Source organism: Ovis canadensis, chromosome 13 (assembly GCF_042477335.2).
Source record: "Ovis canadensis isolate MfBH-ARS-UI-01 breed Bighorn chromosome 13, ARS-UI_OviCan_v2, whole genome shotgun sequence".
Taxonomy (NCBI): domain Eukaryota; kingdom Metazoa; phylum Chordata; class Mammalia; order Artiodactyla; family Bovidae; genus Ovis; species Ovis canadensis.
In genome coordinates this window covers 26,529,138-26,548,582 of record NC_091257.1, presented here as the reverse complement: position 1 = coordinate 26,548,582, position 19,445 = coordinate 26,529,138, and the positions used below count along the sequence as shown (strand labels likewise).

The following is a 19,445-nucleotide window of genomic DNA, read 5'->3' as shown; positions in this document are numbered from 1 at the left end:
AGAGCTGAAATACTACTTCCAGCTTGAACAGACTATTTTGACACCCAGTAAAATTAATGCAAAAAAAAAAAAAAAACCACCTCTCATCAGAGCACATAAGAAAGAAATTTCAGAACATGGGTGACTTGGATAGAGGGGTGGGAGAGGGAAAGAAAAAGCTAATCCAAAAACCTTCCGTAAAGAAGAAAGAGGCTACCTACAACTGCTGACTGTTTATAACGGTGAAAGCTATAAGACAATGGAACAAAGTCTTCAAAACCCCAAGGGAAAACAAATTTGAACATATAGTTCAATAACTCACCAAATCTCCATATTGCAAGTATGGGATTTTATGTTCAAATTTGCTTGAAGAAAGGAAGAAAGAGTGGAACTATATGTAACTTTGTTCTGTATATTCCAAGTCTCCTGTAAATTAGTATCATAGTTTCATAATGTAAAAAAAAGAGGGAAAAAAGGAAAGGAAGAAAGAGAGGGAAGGAGGCAGGAGGGACAAAAGAAAGCAAGCAGCAGGCTACTGGGGAGGCAGGAAGTTCCCTGGAGCTGGGACTAATCAAGCAGAATGTATAGCCACTTTTTCAGAGGGATTTAGAGGGTTTTCAAACTTGAGATTCTTGTTGTGATGGAACCAGTCACCAAATCTCCCTATAAACTCCAAGATTCTATAAGGAACCAACAGTTGGATGAAGAAGGTTCTGGAATCGAGTGCCAACAGTGGGCGAGGGTCAGTGAGCACCCTGTAAGGAGTAGCAGACAGATTCCCCTCCCGCTGCCTGTAGTAGCCCAAGGAGCTGGGGAGAGAAAAGGAGAGGGAAAGAAGCAGGCTTAGCTCTTTTCCTGTTTCTTTTCAGGAGGTCAGAGAGGCCCTGAGTGATGGGAGAGGGAGTACATGGGCCTTCACACCCGAGAGTGCTCTTAGCATACCTGTGAGCTCTCAGGTTGCAGCATTCTCCAGTAAGAGACAAATACCAAGACATTTTACCATCCTAAAAATTTTTCATACTCATAGTCTGATTCTGCCTCACACATTTGGGGGCTGCATCTTTTCCTTTCTTTTTAATAAACCCAAAATTGTTCTGAATTCACACGTGATCCTTTACAATGTAAACAGCAGCATGCAATTAATTTAAAAACAGGATGTTGTTATTTGGAAAAAGTCAGTTTAAAATCCAAACTGGAAGAGGATTTCTTTGCCGTGGCTGATAGTAATGACCACACTTTTTTTTTTTCCAGTGCCGCAGGCTTTAAGCAGCTTCAGGCGTCCAATCAAAGACACAAATCTGAAAAACAAGTGGAAAATCTAAGTCCAACAAAGCCTACTCAGATTTCAGTCTGTATTTCAAAACATCAACAGATGACATCCACCCATCAACAGAAACTAGAAACTGCTCATTATGAACTGTCCCTATGGGTCATACAGGTTGCACGTGGCACCAACTCCCCCAGGACAAGATACCCACTCACTGTTGCCATGGAAATTTTTCTTCTAAGGTTTTCCTCTGTGATGCCATTTGTGCATGGGAAGGTGGAGACCTCTAGTGTCACTAAACGGTATTTCCTTCAAAATAAATTACACTGTTGGCATCTGCGATGGCGATTTATCAAGGGGAAAATTAATTCATCACCAACTCAATTCATATGCATTTGAGCGACTGTGGGAGATGGTGAAGGACAGGGAGGTCTGGCCTGCTGCAGTCCACAAGGTCACAGAGAGTCAGACATGATGGAATGACTGAACAACATCTGGGTTTGATCCTAAAGCAGCTAAACTCTAGAGTAGAATAAATATAAGAATCTTTTGTATTTTGCACTCATGATCTGACTGGTCAACAATATCAAGAATCCAAATTGCTTTATCATGGTGACTATTTTACTCCCCTGGAAGGTATATTTGCCAATGCTATGTTTGTGTGCGTTCAGTTAGGTCTGACTCTTTGTGACCACATGGACTGTAACCTGCCTGCGTCCTCTGTTCATGGGATTTTACAGGCAGGAGTACTGGAGTGGATTGCCATTTCCTACTCCAGGGGATCTTCCCAACCCAGGTCACATGTATCTCCTGCACTGGCAAGCCGGTTCTTTACTGCTGCACCATCTGAGAAGTCTGCCAAATAGACTAGAAACTGGTCCAACTCTTTCTCAAGAGAAAAATGTAGACAAACGTCAACAGTGTAGCCCTACCCACACTGTGACCCACCAATCTCAGTATGGAATTTCAGATGAGTAACTGAGTGATGTAACAAAAAATCTGCCCTTTCCCCAGTGGCTTAAAATTCTATGTCGTGTATTATCTTGTCATACACAACTTTGGATATCCTCTGTTGTAATATATTGAGCTATTCATTCTTCTACTAAGAACCAACTGTTTAAATTTGTATCACTTTATAACATGCTGATATCTTGCGAGGTAATCACTCTTTCAAACACTCCTTGCCCATTCTCATATATTTACCATTATGAATTAACTTTAAAGTTAGCTTAAATCACCCTTTTAAAACTGCCACTTTTATTGGGATTGCACTGAAATAAACTGACTCGAGGGCAATGAATTTCTTTTACATTGTAAAATACATTCCAAGATAACTAAACTCTTTTGCTCAGATATGGCTTAACATTCTTCTTACTATAAAGTTATCACATTTAAAAGACTTTCTTCACCATCCAGCTATTGCCTGTGTTCCAAGGCTGATTTTACTATTACTAACTGCATACACTTGACAGATACTGAGATATCAGACCTTATTGTAGATGCTTATTTAAAGGGGTTAATACCTGTGTTTAGAAAGAAGCCTGGCCATAGTAAGTAAATACCATGTTAGCAATTGTCATCAGCATTATTATCACTATAGAGAACCTTTGGGTATAGCATTCATGGACCCAGAGATTGTCACAGGAGTCAAGTCAGTCAGACAGAGAAAGAGAAACATTGTATGACATCCCTTAGATACAGAATCTAAAATGAAACGATACAAATGAACTTATTTACAAAATAGAAACAGACTCACAGAACAAATTTACAGTTACTGAGCCGGCACAGGATCAGAAGAAACAGTTAGGGAGTCTGGGATGGACATGTACACACTGCTGTATTTAAAAGAGACAGCCAACAAGGACCTTCTATATAGTACAGGAACTCTGCTCAGTATTACGTGGCAGCCTGGATAGGAATGGAGGTTGGGGGAGAATGGATACATGCATGGCTGAGTCCCTTCGCTGTTCACCCGAAACTATCACAGCATTGTTAACTGGCTATACTCCAACATAAAATAAAAAATTAAAAACAAAAAACAACCTTTGCTGCACCTTTTTGAACTATGTTAAGAAGTGGCAACTAGGTAACACTGATCTAAGGTAAATTATGTGCTAAACCAGGGAGGTCAAGAAACATTTCCTATAAAGGACTGCTGCTGCTGCTAAGTCACTTCAGTCGTGTTTGACTCTGTGCAACCCCATAGACGGTAGCCCACCAGGCTCATCTGTCCCTGGGATACTCCAGACAAGAATACTGGAGTGGGTTGCCATTTCCTTCTCTGTAAAGGACTCAGTTCAGTTCAGTCACTCAGTTGTGTCCGACTCTTTGCGATCCCATGAATCTCAGCACGCCAGGCCTCCCTGTTCATCACCAACTCCCGGAGTTCACTCAGACTCACGTCCATCTAGTCAATGATGCCATCCAGCCATCTCATCCTCTGTCGTCCCCTTCTCCTCCTGCCCCCAATCCCTCCCAGCATCAGAGTCTTTTCCAGTGAGTCAATTCTTCCCATGAGGTGGCCAAAGTACTGGAGTTTCAGCTTTAGCATCATTGCTTCCAAAGAAATCCCAGGACTGATCTCCTTCAGAATGGACTGGTTGGATCTCCTTGCAGTCCAAGGGATTCTCAAGAGTCTTCTCCAACACCACAGTTCAAAAGCATCAATTCTTCGGTGCTCAGCCTTCTTCACAGTCCAAATCTCACATCCATACATGACTACTGAAAAAACCATAGCCTTGACTAGACGGACCTTAGTCAGCAAAGTAATGTCTCTGCTTTTGAATATGCTATCTAGGTTGGTAAAGGACTAGTATATAGTAAATATTTTCATCTTTGCCGGCCACAGTCTTGATGGCAGGTACTCACCTCTACTGCAGGAAAGAGATCAGAGCCAATCTGAAAGCAAACAGGTGTTCCAATAAAACTTTATTTACAAAACAGAGTTTCTCTAAATGCTCCCACTTGCCAATCCCCCAGACAAAATCAGGAAGTCGGTCACACTGGTTTATGACGTCCCTCTGTTGTCTTACAATGATCCTTTTTGTCTTTTTTACAGTGACTTGGTACCATAGGAATTTGTCTCACTCTCAGGAAAATATTGTTCTTGGAGGATTCACATGTCAGAGTGATGTCTCTGCAATAGCTCCTGGGCAATGGCAAGTTTTATGAAGGGGAACAGGAAAAAGAATGATCATAGCTAGCATCATTGAGGGTTTCATGGGCTCAAAAACCTTCTACATGGTTTAAATGCACTGATTCATTTAAAGTTCACAACTACATAAGACAGCTACTAAAATGATCCTCAACTAACTGAGAAGAAACTGAAGTACAGAAAGGCTGAGAAACTAGGTCAAGGTTATATCACTATTAGAGAAATGGACTGTGAACGCTAGTCTCTCATGATAAGCTAGAGACTGAAAAAAAAGAGGTGTTTATTGCCTAACAACCCCATGTCCATGGAATTCTCCAGGCCAGAATACAGGAGTGGGTAGCCTTTCCTGTCTCCAGGGGATCTTCTCAATGCAGGAATCTAACTCAGGCCTCCTACAGTGCAGGCAGATTCTTTGCCAGCTGAGCCATAGTTCAGCTCAAGTTGCTCAGTCGTGTCTGACTCTTTGTGACCACATGGACTGCAGCACGCCAGGCTTCCCTGTCCTTCACCAACTCCTGGAGCTTGCTCAAACTCATGTCACTGAGTCAGTGATACCATCCAACCATCTCATCCTCTGTCGTCCCCTTCTCCTCCTGCCTTCAATCTTTCCCAGTATCAGGGTCTTTTCCAATGAGTCAGTTCTTCACATCCAGTGGCCAAAGTATTGGAATTTCAGCTTCAGCATCAGTCCTTCCGATGAATATTCAGGACTGATTTCCTTTAGGATGGACTGGTTGGATCTCCTCGCAGTCCAAGGGACTCTCAAGAGTCTTCTCCAACACCACAGTTCAAAAGCATTGATTCTTCAGTGCTCAGTTTTCTTTAGAGTCCAACTCTTACATCCATACATGACCTCTGGAAAAACCATAGCTTTGACTAGACAGGCCTTTGTCGGCAAAGTAATGTCTCTGCTTTTTAATATGCTGTCTAGGTTTGTCATAGCTTTCCTTCCAAGGAGCAAGCATCTTTTAAAAAATTTCATGGCTGCAGTCACCATCTATAGTGATTTTGGAGCCCAAAACAAATCAAAACAAAGTGTCGCAGTTTCCATTGTTTCTTTATCTACTTGCCATGAAGTGATGGGACTGGATGCCATGATCTTAGTTTTTTGAATGTTGAGTTCTAAGCCATCTTTTTCACTCTCCTCTTTCACTTTCATCAAGGGGCTCTTAAGCTGCTCTTTGCTTTCTGCCATAAGGGTGATATCATCTGCATAACTGAGGTTATTGATATTTCTCCCAGCAATCTTGATTCCAATATGTGCTTCATCCAGCCCAACATTTCTCATGGTGTATTCTGCATGTAAGTTAAATAAGCAGGATGACAATATACAGCCTTGATGTACTCCTTTCCCAATTTGGAACCGGTCTGTTCCATGTCCGGTTCTAACCGTTGCTTCTTGACCTGCACACAGACTTCTCAGGAGGCAGATAAGGTAGTCTGGTATCCCCATCTCTTGAAGAATTTTCCACAGTTTCTTGTGATCCACACAGTCAAAGGCTTTGTGATCACACAGTCAAAGCCATAAGGGAAGCCCACAAATTCTGGAGAGGGTAGCCTATCCCTTCTCCATTGGATCTTCCAAACCCAAGAATCGAACTGGGGTCTCGCACATTGCAGGCAGATTCTTAACCAACTGAGCTGTCAGCGAAGCCCCCAACTCCCCACTCAAAAAAAGAGAATTTATTGCCTAAAAACCTTTGGATTTTTTTTATAAAACACAAAGACCAAAGAACTTACTCCCTCTAATAAGTCTGCCATGTTCCTCAAGAGGAGTTATTGGCATTTAAGGAAGGACCATTATTTGCTAGATAAAACAGCTCAACTTATTGTTAAGACATTTTGCCTCCCTGGCCCCCCATGCACTAATTGCTGACAATGCCCAAGACCACCATTCCTGAGACCACTTTGAAAAACCAAAAATGCCCCTATGCATTTCCAAATCCCACTGCCACTTAAAGCTTCTGTTTGGGGTCAATCTTGGCAGCTGTTGACCAAGAAATATAGTTCCACCTTCTGTCCTAGATTTCCTCCCAAGAAGGGCAACAAGCATCAAAGAAAAAGGTATCTTCTTGGCAGCCTCATTCAGCCACTATGATGAAGAGTCCCAAACAGAGAACTAACTGTTGTCTCTGGCACCTGAAATTCCAATTTAGGAGCTGTGTTCATTTACTTAAGGATTTATATTCCTTAAAGGCACATATCCTGCCAAAGTGGTAACATATTAAATAACTCATATTCCTTAATAAGAGCAAATTAAAAAACATCTCAAAATCAAACAATTAATACATGAAGACGTTTATTGAGAATTGAGTACCCAAAAAGTGCTAAGAGGCTGGCTTGTGCTATGTCCACACAAACTTCTCCCACAGGTAATGAGTTACCGCCAGACTTTTTCTAATGGAGGGTAACCCGAAGTTAAATGAGGTCTCTTAAAATTTGTGTTTGTCATGGCACCCACCAGCTTTTTAACACATCTCACGAAAATTAGGATGAACTAACCTTTCTATGTTACGAGACTTGTAATTTTGCCTTTGGAGGAATTGCATGAACAAAGAAACTTCATCTCGGTCTGCTACCTTAATCCTAGTGATTTCACCCCTTCCATGAAAAGTATAGCTTTTCATTAGATCAACATTCTTGCTATCATATCCTCCATGCTACAAACTGGGAAATACCGTTCTGTAGGTTCACTCACTTTAACTTACATGAAGGAGAACATATTCAGATCAGTTCAGTTGCTCAGTCGTGTCCAACTCTTTGCAACCACATGGACTGCAGCACGCCAGGCTTCCCTGTCCTTCACCAACTCCTGGAGTTTGCTCAAACTCATGTCCATTGAGTCAGTGATGCCATCCAACCATCTCATCCTCTGTCATCCCCTTCTCCTCCTGCCTTCAATCTTTCCCAGGATCAGGGTCTTTTCCAATGAGTCAGTTCTTCACATCCAGTGGCCAAAGTATTGGAATTTCAGCTTCAGCATCAGTCCTTCCAAGGAATATTCAGGACTGATTTCCTTTAGGATTGACTGATTAGATCTCCTTGCAGTCCAAGGGACTCTCAAGAGTCTTCTCCAACACCACACTTCAAAAGCATCAATTCTTTGGCACTCAGTTTTCTTTATAGTCCAACTCTTACATCCATACATGACTTCTGGAAAAACCATAGCTTTGATAAGACAGACCTTCGTTGGTAAAATGTCTCTGCTTTTTAATATGCTGTCTAGGTTTGTCATAGCTTTTCTTCCAAGGAGCAAGGGTCTTTTAATTTTATGGCAACAATCACCATCTGCAGTGATTTTGGAGTCCCCCCAAAAAAAGTCTGCCACAGTTTCCATTGTTTCTCCATCTACTTGCCATGAAGCGATAGGACCGGATGCCATGATCTTTGTGTTTTGAATGTTGAGTTCTAAGCCAACTTTTTCACTCTCCTCTTTCACTTTCATCAAGAGGCTCTTTAGCTGCTCTTTGCTTTCTCCCATAAGGGTAGTGTCATCTGCATATCTCAGGTTATTGATATTTCTCCTGGCAATCTTCATTCCAGTTTGTGCTTCATCAAGTCCAGAGTTTCTCAGGATGTACTCTGCATAGAAGTTAAATAAGCAGGGTGACAATATACAGCCTTGACGTACTCCTTTTCCTATTTGGAGCCAGTCTCTTGTTCCATGTCCAGTTCTAACTGTTGCTTCCTGACCTGCATACAGGTTTCTCAAGAGGCAGGTCAGGTGGTCTGGTATTCCCATCTCTTTCAGAATTTTCCACAGTTTATTGTGATCCACACAGTCAAAGGCTTTGGCGTAGTCAATAAAGTAGATGTTTTTCTGGAACTCTCTTGCTTTTTCGATGATCCAGCGGATGTTGGCAATTTGATTTCTGGTTCCTCTGACTTTTCTAAATACAGTCTGAACATTCGGAATTTCTCAGTTCACATACTGTTGAAGCCTCTCTTGGAGAATTTTAAGCATTATTTTGCTAGCATGTGAAATGAGTGCAACTGCGTGGTAGTTTGAACATTCTTTGCTATTGCCTTTCTTTGGGGATTGGAATGAAAACTGACCTTTTCCAATTAACATACAGAAACCCCTTGCATTCCTATACACTAACAATGAGAAAACAGAAACAAATTAAGGAAATAATTCCATTCACCACTGCAATGAAAAGAATAAAATACTTAGGAATACATTTACCTAAAGAAACAAAAGACCTATATATAGAACACTATAAAACACTGATGAAAGAAATCAAAGATGACACAAATAGATGGAGAAATATATCATGTTCATGCATTGGAAGAATCAATATACTGAAATGAGTATACTGCTGCTGCTGCTAAGTCGCTTCAGTCATGTCCGACTCCGTGCGACCCCATAGACGGCAGCCCATCAGGCTCCCCCGTCCCTGGGATTCTCCAGGCAAGAACACTGGAGTGGGTTGCCATTTCCTTTTCCAGTGCCTAATGCAATCTCTATCAAGCTACCAATGGTATTTTCCAGAGAACTAGAACAAATAATTTCACAATTTGTATGGAAATACAAAAAAAAACCTTAAATAGCCAAAGCAATTTTGAAACAGAAGACTGGAACTGGAGGAATCGATCTACCTGACTTCAGAATATACTACAAAGCTACAGTCATTAAGACAGCATAGTACTGGCACAAAGACAGAAATATAGATCAATGAAACAAAACAGAAAGCCCAGAGATAAATCCACGCACCTATGGATACCTTATCTTTGATAAAGGAGGCAAGACTATATGATGGAGAAAAGACATTCTCTTTAGCAAGTGGTGCTGGGAAAACTGGTCAACCACTTGTAAAAGAATGAAACTAGAACACTTTCCAACATCACTATACAGAGCAGTGTGGAGATTCCTTGAAAAACTGGAAATGGAACTGCCATATGACCCAGCAATCCCACTGCTGGGCATACACACGAAGGAAACTAGAATTGAAAGAGACACGTGTAACCCAATGTTCACTGCAGCACTGTTTATAATAGCCAGGATATGGAAGCAACCTAGATGTCCATCAGCAGATGAATGGATAAGAAAACTGTGGTACATATACACAATGGAGTATTACTCAGGCATTAAAAAGAATGCATTTCAATCAGTTCTAATCATACAGTTCTAATCAATCAGTTCCAACATCATACACAGAAATAAACTCAAAATGGATTAGAAATCTAAATGTAAGACCAGAAACTATAAAACTCCTAGAGGAGAACATAGGCAAAACTCTGACATAAATCACAGCAGGATCCTCCCTGACCCTCCTCCCAGAGTAATGTACATAAAAGCAAAAATAAACACATGGGACCTAATTAAACTTAAAAAGTTTTGCACAAGGAAGGAAACTATAAGCAAGGTGAAAAGACAGCCTTCAGAATGGGAGAAAATAATAGCAAATGAAGCAACTGACAAAGAATTAATCTCCAAAATATACAAAATTGAGCAGCTCATGCAGCTCAATACCAGAAAAATAAATGACCCCATCAAAAAATGGGCCAAAAAACTAAACAGATATTTCTCCAAAGAAGACATACAGATGACTAACAAACACATGAAAAGATGCTCAACATCACTCATTATCAGAGAAATGCAATTCAAAACGACAATGAGGTACCATCTCATGCCAGTCAGAATGGCAGAATGGCTGCTATCAAAAAGTCTACAATCAATCAATGCTGGAGAGGGTGTGGAGAAAAGGGAACCCTTTTACACTGTTGGTGGGGATGCAAACTAGTACAGCCACTATGGAGAACAGTGTGGAGATTCCTTGAAAAACTGGAAATGGAACTGCCGTATGACCCAGCAATCCCACGCTGGGCATACACACCAAGGAAACTAGAATTTAAAGAAACACGTGTACCCCTATGTTCATCGCAGCACTGTTTGTAATAGCCAGGACATGGAAGCAACCTAGATGTCCATCAGCAGACGAATGGATAAGAAAGCTGTGGTACATATACACAATGGAATATTACTCAGCCATTAAAAAGAACACATTTGAATCAGTTCTAATGAGGTGGATGAAACTGGAGCCTATGATACAGAGTGAAGTAAGCCAGAAAGAAGAACACCAATACAGTATACTAACACATATATATGGAATTTAGAAAGATGGTAACGATGACCCTATATGTGAGACAGCAAAAGAGACAGAGATGTAAAGAACAGACTTTTGGACTCTGTGGGAGAAGGTGAGGCTGGGATGATATGAGAGAATAGCAATGAAACATGTATATTACCATATGTGAAGTATATCACCAGTCTAGGTTCGATGCATGAGACAGGGTGCTCAGGACTGGTGCACTGGGATGACCCTGAGGGATGGGATGTGGAGGGAGGTGGGAGGGGGGTTTGGGATGGGGGATACATGTACACCCATGGCTGATTCATGTCAATGTATGGCAAAAACCACTACAATATTGTAAAATAATTAGCTTCCTATTAAAATAAATTAATTTTTTAAATTAAAAAAAGGAAAGAAAACTGATCTTTCCTAGTCCTGTGTCCACTGCTGAGTTTTCCAAATTTGTTGGCATATTGAGTGTAGCACTTTCACAGCATCATCTTTTAGGGTTTGAAATAGCTCAACTGGAATTCCATCACCTCCACTAGCTTTGTTCATAGTGATGCTTCCTAAGACCCACTTGACTTCACATTCCAGGATGTCTGGCTCTAGGTGGGTGATCACACCATCATGGTTATATGGGTCATGAAGATCTTTTTCTGTGTAGTTTTCTATGTATTCTTGCCACCTCTTAATATCTTCTGCTTCCGTTAGGTCCATACCCTTTCTGTCCTTTATTGTGCCCATCTTTGCATGAAATTTTCCCTTGGTATCTCCAATTTTCTTGAAGAGATCTCTAGTCTTCCCCGTTCTATTGTTTTCCTCTATTTATTTGCACTGATCACTGAGGAAGGCTTTCTTATCTCTCCTTTCTATTCTTTGGAACTCTGCATTCAAATGGGTATATCATTCATTTTCTCCTTTGCCTTTAGCTTCTCTTCTTTTCTCAGCTATTTTTAAGGCCTCCTCAGACAACCATTTTGCCTTTTTGCATTTCCTTTTCTTGGGGATGGTCTCGATCACCGCCTCCTGTACAATGTCACGAACATTCGTCCATAGTTCTTCAGACACTCTATCAGATCTAATCCATTGAATCTATTTGTCACTTCCACTGTATGATCATAAGGGATTTGACCACGGTCTCCTGCATTGCAGGCAGAGTCTTTACCAACTGAGCTATCAGGGAAGCCCGGAGAATATATTATGGTTATCAAAACTGTGGTGTGGGAAAGTTCTTTCAGAAATAACTAAGGTGAATTTCCAATTAGAGGTATCAGAAGACATATGTAAAATGCACAAGAAATAAATACTCCCCTTTTGGGGGAGGGGTGGTGAACACCTGTACTAAATTCTGTTTTATGAGGGTCTAAGAAGAAACACACATCTGGATTTAATCTTTCTTCCACGAGTCCTCTTTAAGGCAGCTCAGTCTGGTTGGTGAGAAATGTCCTTGCTCATGTATGATCCTTACACTGAATGCCTCCATTATTTTGAAAATGAAAACCGCAATGAAATACTGTTACACATCCACCAGATGGACTGAGCTTAAGTTGGACAATGCAATGAGGCCGCAAGAATTCTCACCTACTCTTGATTGGAGTGTAAATTAGGATTGCTTTAGAAAAGACTCAGGCATTGACTATAAAGTTAAACTTGAATAGGCCCTGCAACTCAGCCATCCCATTTCTAGAAAAATTCTTGCTTATTAACCAGAAAGAATAAGAATATATTTAACATATAACAATATACATGATATGTAACATATTATACAAAGTATAGGAATATGTACAGTAATACATATTATTCATAGTAGCAAAAACCTAGAAACAACCTAAATACTCATCGGCATTTGAAAGGATAAATAGTAACACCTACTTGAATAGACCTGAATGTTAACCATCCACAGCTTCTAACAACTCCAAGGGAAAGATAACCAGATTTTATTTGTGTCATGAAAGAACAGAACACTATCTCTAATGTAGCCTGGCCAAAAATAAATAAATAAATAAAATCTGAGTCTGGATAAAGCTCTGTATCAAAATATTAATTTACAGGAAATACAGAACACAGAATAATGTGTCAAAGTACATCCTGGGGATGTAATCAGCAAGATTCAAAGTGGGCAGTTCTATAAGACAAAAGTTTTCTTCAAAAAATATTGCAAGGGGCAGGGTAGAAATAAAACTATAGATTTAAGAAGACAGCAAAAATAGCAACTAATCACAGTGTGTGGACCCTATCTGGATTCTGACATTTTTTTAACTACAAAAAACACTCAAAAGTGACATGCGTCATTGGGAATTTGAACATGGGAGATCCGATAATACTAAGAATTATTGTTAATCTTGGCATGCTAATAGTACTGTTATTCTTTTAATTCTTTAAAGAAATCTAGAAATACATATATACTATTTCATGTATCTAGAGATACAGGGAAATGATGATGATATAAGAAATTGGCTTCAAAATAATACCAGTGAGAATGGATCAGGTAGGAACTTGGATGAAACAGGATTGACCGTGAAATGGTAATTATTGAACCTAGTGAGTACATGGAGATTCATGACACCACTCCGCATTTGCATATGGTTGGAATTCTCCATGTATTGAAAAAGTTGTTTGAAACAATTATGTATATATTTATTCAGTGAAACATAAATAAAGAAGTTGAAATAAATAATGTACATTTCATGCATTAACATGTTTCAATCACACAGACACAGGGTTGAGTTAAAAAACTTAAGACATGAGTGAATATACACACTGATTCCATATGTGTAAAGTCCATGAACAAAAGTAAAAAGGAAATAAGTTAATTTTAAAAAATAAAAGGAAAGAAATTAAAGCTCAGATAGTGGTCACCTATGGGAAATGGGGGAGAGACACAGAGGATTCCTGAGATATAGTCACGCTTCACTTATTGGCCTTTCTGGTGAACATATGGGTTTTTTTCTCTAAATGGTATGCTTGTACTTTATATACTCTTTGCTACATACACTATATTTTTTAAAGTTCTTTAAAGAAACCAAAATATTTTACCACCAGCTCATCTCCAACCCTAGGAGCCTTACAAAATCACAGGCTGAGAACTAGGTGTATAGCTTGCCAAATTTAAATGAGACCTCGTAAAGATTAGCATGCCAAGGATTTTTTTTTTTATGTTTCACAATTCATATCCTATTCAGAACCTTCAGGGGATAATTCACACCAGAAAACAGAGCCGTACTGATTCCTGTCAGTTAATTGTACAAGTACCAGAAGACGTTGTAACTGTTTTTGACAGAAATATCTCTAAGCTGTACTGTGCAGTTTCCTGAGTTAAAGTGCAGTTTGTCTTACTGGTTCAGGGTAAACCTCAGAATGAAGAATGAATCCCTGTACTTCCAAGGGAATTGTAAGTCCTGTCCACACTGAGGATTACTGACTGAAAAACTACTCCCTCTCACAGTAGTTCTCAAACTCATCTAAAAAAAAAAGAAAATCCCATGTTTATGTGCGAAGTTTCGATTACCAATTTATTTGACAAAATCTACCAAGTGTCCAGACTTCGAGATTGAACTTACGGTTCCCAAGGAGGAAGGATGGGGAGAAGGGATATTTAGGGCACTGGGGATGGATGTGTACACGCTGCTGTATTTAAAATGGATAACCAACAAGGACCTACTATATATACCACAAGGAAATCTGTTCAGTGTTATATGGCAGCCTGGATGGGAGGAGAGTTTGGGGGAAAATGGATACATGTGTACGTACATTGGCTGAGTCCCTCTGCTCTTCACCTGAAATTTACCCAACATTGTTAATCAGCTATACCCTAACACAAAACAATAAGTGTATAACGGACTTTTGGACTCAGAGGGAGAGGGAGAGGGTGGGATGATTTGGGAGAATGACATTCTAACATGTATACTATCATGTGAATTGAATCGCCAGTCTATGTCTGACGCAGGATGCAGCATGCTTGGGGCTGGTGCATGGGGATGACCCAGAAAGATGTTCTGGGGAGGGAGGTGGGAGGGGGGTTCATGTTTGGGAATGCATGTAAGAATTAAAGATTTTAAAATTTAAAAAATAAAAAACTAAAAATTAAAAAAAATAAAAAATAAAAAAATAAAAATAAAAAAATGTAGTGAGTGTCATGACAGAGCTGGCTATCCATTATCTAATATCCTCTTTCCTAATTCCTGAGCACACAGTTAGGCTGGACTTCACAGTGCTCCTTGCAGTGAGATGAGGCTGTCTAAGTACTAGCCAGTAAAATGTAGGAGAAAATAATGCTACTTTCTTCTAGGCCTGGCCCATGAAACCCCCCATAAGACTCTCCACTCTCTTTTTTTTTTTAACTTTTAAAAATTAATTTATTTTTATTGGAGGCTAATTACAATATTGTGGTGGTTTTTGCCATACGTTCACATGAATCAGCCATGGGTGTACGTGTGGCCCCCATCCTGAACTCCCCTCCCACCTTCCTCCCCATCCCCTCCCACCTTCCTCCCCATCCCCTCCCTCAGGGTTGTCCCAGTGCACTGGCTTGGAGTGTCCTGTTTCATGCATCAAACTTGGACTGGTGATGTATGTCACATATGGTAATATGCATGTTTCATTGTTATTCTCTCAAATCATCCCACCCTCGCCTTCTCCCACAGAGTGCAAAAGTCTGTTCTTTATATCTGTATCTCTTCTGCTGTCTCGAATATAGGGTCATCATTACCATCTTTCTAAATTCCATATATATGTGTTAATGTATTGGTGTTCTTCTTTCTGGCTTACTTCACTCTGTTTAATAGGCTCCAGTTTCATCCACCTCATTAGAACTGATTCAAATGTGTTATTTTTAATGGCTGAGTAATACTCCATTGTGTGCATATATACCACAGCTTTCTTACCCATTTGTCTGCAATGGACATCTAGGTTGCTTCCATGTCCTAGCTATTTTAAACAGTGTTGCGATGAACATAGGGGTACACGTGTCTCTTTCAATTCTAGTTTCCTTGGTGTGTATGCCCAGCAGTGGGATTGCTGGGTCATATGGCAGTTCCATTTCCAGTTTTTCAAGGAATCTCCACACTGTTCTGTATAGTAGCTGTCCTAGTATGCATTCCCACCAACAGTGTAAAAGGGTTCCCTTTTCTCCACACCCTCTCCAGCATTGATTGTTCATAGACTTTGATAGCAGCCATTCTGCCATTCTGACTGGCATGAGATGGTACCTCATTGTCGTTTTGATTTGCATTTCTCTGATAATGAATGATGTTGAGCATCTTTTCATGTGTTTGTTAGCCATCTGTATGTCTTCTTTGGAGAAATATGTTTAGTTTTTTGGCCCATTTTTTGATTGGGTCATTTATTTTTCTGGTATTGAGCTGCATGAGCTGCTTGTATATTTTGGAGATTCTTTGTCAGTTGCTTCATTTGCTATTATTTTCTCCCATTCTGAAGGCTGTCTTTTCACTTTGCTTACGGTTTCCTTCACTGTGCAAAAACTTTTAAGTTTAACTAGGTCCCATGTGTTTATTTTTGCTTTTATTTCCATTACTCTGGGAGGAGGGTCAGAGAGGATCCTGCTGTGATTTATGTCAGGGAGTGTTTTGCCTATGTTTTCCTCTAAGAGTTTTATAGTTTGATAGTTTCTGGTCTTACAGTTAGATCTTTAATCCATTTTGAGTTTATGTGTGTGTATGGTGTTAGAAAGTGTTCTAATTTTATTCTTTTACAGGTGGTTGACCGGTTTTCCCAGCACCACTTGCTAAAGAGAATGTCTTATCTTCACTGTATATTCTTGCCTCCTTTGTCAAAAATAAGGTGTCCATAGGTGCATGGATTTATCTCTGGGCTTTCTATTTTGTCTCATTGATCTATATTTCCGTCTTGGTGCCAGTATCATACTGTCTTGATGACTGTAGCTTTGTAATATAGTCTAAAGTTAGGCAGGTTGATTCCTCTAGTTCCATTCATTTTTCTCAAGATTGCATTGGCTATTTGAGGTCTTTTGTATTTCCATGCAAATTGTGAAATTATTTTTTCTCAGTTCAGTTGCTCAGTTGTGTCCGATTCTTTGCGACCCCATGAACCACAGCACGCCAGGCCTCTCTGTCCATCACCAACTCCCAGAGTTTACCCAAACCCATGTCCATTGACTTGGTGATGCCATCCAACCATCTCATCCTCTGTCATCCCCTTTTCCTCCCACCTTCAATCTTTCCCAGCATCAGGATCTTTTCAAATGAGTCAGCTCTTTTCATCAGGTGCCCAAAGTATTGGAGCTTCAGCTTCAATATTAGTCCTTCCAATGAATATTCAGGACTGATTTCCTTTAGGATGGACTGGTTGGATCTCCTTGCAGTCCAAGGGACTCTCAAGAGTCTTCTCCAACACCACAGTTCAAAAGCATCAATTTTTTGGCACTCAGCTTTCTTTATAGTCCAACTCTCACATCCATACATGACTATTGGAAAAACCATAGCTTTGACTAGATGGACTTTTGTTGGCAAAGTAATATCCCACGTGAGGTAAGAGATATCCCATGTCCAAGGTCAGAGAAACCCCAGTAAGACAGTAGGCACTGGAGCAGCTGTGAGGAGATACTCCACACCCAAGGGCAAAGGAGAAGCCCCAGAAAGATGGTAGGAGGGGCGGATTCATGTTTAGAAGCAAATCCCATTCCCACCAGAGACGCTCAGAGGGCTCAAACCTTGTGTGCACCAGGACCCAGAGACCCCACAGAGACTGAGACAGAACTGGTTTGAGCATCTCCTGTGGAGGTATGGGTCTGTCGCAGGGACAGGGGCTCTGGGTGCAGCAGACTTGGGTATGGCATAAGTCCTCTTGGAGGAGGTTGCCATTAACCCACCACAGAGCTGCCAGAACTTACACAGGACTGGGAAATAGACACTTGGGGGCATCAGGACCCAGGAAAAAGAGCAGTGACCCCACAAGAGACTTACCTGGACTTGCCTGTGAGTACCCAGGAGTCTCTGGTGGAGGCGTGGCTTATTGGTGGCCTGCTGCAGGACTGGGGGCACTGAGTGTAGCAGTACATGCATGGGATCTTTTGAGAGAGTTCACCATTGTCTCCATTATCTCCACCATAGTTTCAGTTCAGTTCAGTTGCTCAGTTGTGTCCGACTCTTTGCGACCCTGTGAATCACAGCATGCCAGGCCCCCCTGTCCATCAACAGCTCTTGGAGTTCACTCAAACTCATGTCCATCAAGTCAGTGATGCCATCCAGCCATCTCATCCTCTGTCATCCCCTTCTCCTCCTGCCCTCAATCCCTCCCAGCATCAGTCTTTTCCAATGAGTCAACTCTTCACATGAGGTGGCCAAAGTACTGGAGTTTCAGCTTCAGCATCATTCCTTCCAAAGAAATCCCAGGGGTGATCTCCTTCAGAATGGACTGGTTGGATCTCCTTGCAATCCAAGGGACTCTCAAGAGTCTTCTCCAACACCACAGTTCAAAAGCATCAATTCTTCGGTGCTCAGCCTTCTTCACAGTCCAACTCTCACATCCATACATGACCACTGGAAAAACCATAGCCTTGACTAGACGGACCTTAGTCGGCAAAGTAATGTCTCTGCTTTTGAATATGCTATCTAGGTTGGTCATAACTTTTCTTCCAAGGAGTAAGCATCTTTTAATCTCATGGCTGCAATCACCATCTGCAGTGATTTTGGAGCCCAGAAAAATAAAGTCTAACACTGTTTCCACTCTTTCCCCATCTATTTCCCATGAAGTGATGGGACCAGATGCCATGGTCTTCGTTTTCTGGATGTTGAACTTTAAGACAACTTTTTCACTCTCCTCTTTCACTTTCATCAAGAGGCTTTTTAGTTCCTCTTCATTTTCTGCCATAAGGGTGGTGTCATTTGCATATCTGAGGTTATTGTATTTCTCCCCACAATCTTGATTCCAGCTTATGCTTCCTCCAGCCCAACGTTTCTCATGATGTACTCTGCATATAAGTTAAATAAGCAGGGTGACAATATACAGCCTTGATGTACTCCTTTTCCTAACTGGAACCAGTCTGTTGTTCCATGTACAGTTCTAACTGTTGCTTTCTGACCTGCATACAGGTTTCTCAAGAGGCAGGTCAGGTGCTCTGTATTCCCATCTCTTTCAGAATTTTCCACAGTTTATTGTGATCCACACAGTCAAAGGCTTTGGCATAGTCAATAAAGCAGAAATAGATGTTTTTCTGGAACTCTCTTGCTTTTTCGATGATCCAGTGGATGTTGGCAATTTGATCTCTGGTTCCTCTGCCTTTTGTAAAACCAGCTTGAACATCAGGAAGGTCACGGTTCACATATTGCTGAAGCCTGGCTTGGAGAATTTTGAGCATGACTTTACTAGCATGTGAGATGAGTGCAATTGTGAGGTAGTTTGAGCATTCTTTGTCATTGCCTTTCAAGCACGGAGGGAATACAGCTCCACCCATCAACAGAAAATTGGATCAAAGATTTACTGACCATGGCTCCACCCTTCAGAACAAGACCCAGTTTCCCCCTCAGTCAGTCTATCCCATCAGGAAGCTTTCACAAGCCTCTTATCCTTCTCCATCAGAGGGCAGACAGTCTGAAAACCACAATCACAGAAAACTAACCAATCTAATCACATGGACCACAGCCTTGTCTAACTCAATGAAACTCTGAGCCATGCCATGTAGGGCCACCCAAGACGGACAAGTCATGGTGGAGAGTTCTGACAAACTGTGGTCCGTTGGAAAAAAGAATGACAAACTGCTTCAGTATTCTTGCCTTGAGAACCCCATGAGCAGTATGAAAAGGCAAAAATATAGGACAATGAAAGATGAAATCCCCAGGCCGGTAGGTGCCCAATATGCTACTGGAAATCAGTGGAGAAACAAATCCAGAAAAAATGGAGTGCAGTTCAGGTCAGTTGCTCAGTTGTGTCCGACTCTTTGCAACCCCATGAATTGCAGCACGCCAGGCCTCCCTGTCCATCACCAACTCCA

The 19,445-nt window shown here is 40.9% G+C and overlaps 1 long non-coding RNA gene across 1 annotated transcript in view; it reads right to left on the bottom strand.

The window, feature by feature from the left end:
- Window positions 1–1,046: 1,046 nt before the first annotated feature.
- LOC138417317 (uncharacterized) overlaps window positions 1,047–19,445 on the bottom strand; it is a 54,920-nt gene continuing 36,521 nt past the window's right edge. Inside the window, exon 3 of the long non-coding RNA XR_011248071.1 lies at window positions 1,047–1,277. This is a non-coding gene — a long non-coding RNA (uncharacterized lncRNA). The remainder of the gene's footprint in view (window positions 1,278–19,445) is intronic.